The 2,825-nt window shown below is 43.9% G+C and overlaps 2 pseudogenes; both read right to left on the bottom strand.

Annotated features, from left to right (window-relative positions):
* Window positions 1–507: 507 nt before the first annotated feature.
* Window positions 508–612, bottom strand: LOC141150922 (U2 spliceosomal RNA; annotated as a pseudogene).
* Window positions 613–1,176: 564 nt separating this feature from the next.
* Window positions 1,177–1,379, bottom strand: LOC141150919 (U2 spliceosomal RNA; annotated as a pseudogene).
* Between the last annotated feature and the right edge of the window lie 1,446 nt (window positions 1,380–2,825).

The following is a 2,825-nucleotide window of genomic DNA, read 5'->3' as shown; positions in this document are numbered from 1 at the left end:
GTTCATCCATCTTGCTTGTCAGGCTTCTGGCATTTGCTAGCACGCAGTTTACACAAATTTGTTTTGTTCCAATCTTCTCCCTGTGGATTGTATTAGAAATTTTCTTACCTCCCTTCCAAGTATCTTGTCTTGGACCTTCTTTGTCGCACTTCATATCTTTCATTAGTATGTTCTCTGGTTTCATGTTCGTGTCCGGCGTTTTTCTTCCCATCCCCTCTTCTTCTAGTTTAACGCCCTCCTGAGGAGTGTTGCGATTGTTAGGGGGCAATTGAACAATGGGACAATGGAATAATGCAAGAATGGAAGAATGGAACAGGCATTGCACGTGTCATAATGGGCTCCTGGCTTTTATCTAGCTTTGCTGCAGCAGCCAGCTTCAGTCTGTAGGGAGCCTGCAGACTGGGAAGCAGGGGGACCGCTGCTCGTCTGCTCAATAATTTGCTATCCTCTCTAACCCCCCCTCCTGATCTTGAGACGCTTGGGACATTAGGGGGGAGGAGGGAGGAGAATGTGTGAAAATTTGTGGACGTATACGTATAGGGGACGTATCAGATGTTAAACTGATAAGAAAAGATGCTACACTCGATTTTAGCCAAAAGGCCGAAAAGCGATTACCTCAATTGGTTTTGGCCTATGGCTGCACCCTGGCCCCAAGTAGGCACACATTGCAGGGATAGGGATAAAGATTCCCCTTAGGAAGACATGTTGTTCATCAATAGACACCTTAAAGCACACAACTATACTTCTTGTTGCAGATGCACCCCACACATTTTTAATCTGCATACGTCCACCTATTTTTACACATTCTCCCCCCCTTAATGTCTCACACACCTCAAGACTGGGGGGGGTAGAGAGTGTAACAATTTAATGAAGAAACGAGCAGCGGTCCCCCTGCTTCCCAGTCTGTATGCCCCCTACAGACTGAAGCTGGCTGCTACAGCACCGCCAGATAAAAGCCAGGAGCCCATTATGACACATGCAATATCTGTTCCATTCTTGCATTCTTGTATTATTCCATTGTCCCATTGTTAGGGGGCAATGGAACAATGGGACAATAGAATAATGCAAGAATGGAAGAATGGAACAGGCATTGCACGTGTCATAATGGGCTCCTGGCTTTTATCTAGCTGTGCTGCAGCAGCCAGCTTCAGTCTGTAGGGAGCCTACAGACTGGGAAGCAGGGGGACAGCTGCTCGACTGTTCAATAATTAGCTATCCTCTCTAACTCCCCCCTTCCCGATTTTGAGGTGCTTGAGACATTAGGGGGGAGGAGAGAGGAGAATGTGTGAAAATATGTGGACATATAAGGGACGTATCAGATGTTAAACTGATAAGAAAAGATGCTACACTGGATCCTAGCCAAAAGGCCCAGAAGCGATTACCTGAATTGGTTTTGGCCTATGGCTGCACCCTGGCCCCAAGAAGGCACCCATTGTAGGGATAGGGACAAAGACTTCCCTTAGGAAGACATGTTGTTCATTAATAGACACCTTAAAACACACAACTATACTGCTTGTTGCACATGCACCCCACACATTTTTAATCTGCATAAGTCCACCTATTTTCACACATTCCACCCCACCTTAATGTCCCACTCGTCTCAAGACTGGTCTTGGGGGCGTAGAGAGGATGAGAAATTAATGAACAAACGAGCAGCGGTCCCCCTGCTTCCCAGTCTGTAGGCTCCCTACAGACTGAAGCTGGCTGCTGCAGCACCACCAGATAAAAGCCAGGAGCCCATTATGACACATGCAATGTCTGTTCTATTCTTGCATTCTTGCATTATTCCATTGTTCCATTGTTAGGGGGCAATGGAACAATGGGACAATGGAATAATGCAAGAATGCAAGAATGGAAGAATGGAACAGGCATTGCACGTGTCATAATGGGCTCCTGGCTTTTATCTAGTTGTGCTGCAGCAGCCAGTTTCAGTCTGTAGGGAGCCTGCACACTGGTAAGCAGGGGGACTGCTGCCCATCTGTTCAATAATTAGCTATCATCTCTAACCTCCCCTTTCCGATCTTGAGGCACTTGGGACATTAGGGGGGAGGAGAGAGGAGAACGTGTGAAAATTTGTAGACATATAGGGAACATATCAGATGTTAAACTGATAAGAAAATATTTTTTTTTTCCTCAGATTAAGACCCACATTAATTTATGCATCATAGCGCATATTCACATAACTGGTTTTCAAATTATCATTCGGAAAAACAAAACAAAGTCCAAAAAACACAACCCTGCAATTAACTGTTAATTACTGTAAGAAGTCCAAAGTGAAAACTTCCAGAGAGCTTCTGCTGCTGTCTCACCATACTTCTTTTTATCCAATAGTCATAAAACAGTCTTGCAAGAAAAATCCTTCTGCATTCCATGGTGGAAAGAACATTCTTTTTAAAAATCACCAAATTCCGAACGTTCCATAAAACCTCTTTATATATGGCAAAAATAATCCAGCTTGCCCGCTTCCTTTGTGAGTACTTAAAAGCTTGACCTATTGAAATCCTTTCAAAATCAAAACAATGAAAACCAACTAAAGCAACAAACATACGTGACAACAGGGTAAAAACTTTTTTAGCAAAAAAACAGTCCCAAAAAATATGCTATATCGTTTCCACATTATTGCAACCTTCCCTAGGGCATAATTCATGAACCTTTATCCCCCGTCCATTCAAAAAAGCCCTTGTTGGCAAGCATCCATGCAACGCCATCCAGGTAACATCCTTCTGTCTGTTGCTGATTCCACGCATGAAAAAAAGCTTCCACACCTTCCAGACTGTGCATTATTACAAAACGGCACATCACATAACACCTCCTTCTTCTTAATA

This window comes from Phyllobates terribilis, unplaced genomic scaffold (genome assembly GCF_046119375.1).
Source record: "Phyllobates terribilis strain yellow unplaced genomic scaffold, ASM4611937v1 Scaffold_5__5_contigs__length_657084704, whole genome shotgun sequence".
Taxonomy (NCBI): Eukaryota; Metazoa; Chordata; class Amphibia; order Anura; family Dendrobatidae; genus Phyllobates; species Phyllobates terribilis.
Note: the sequence above shows the minus strand (reverse complement) of the source record. Positions and strands in the feature narration are given on the sequence as shown.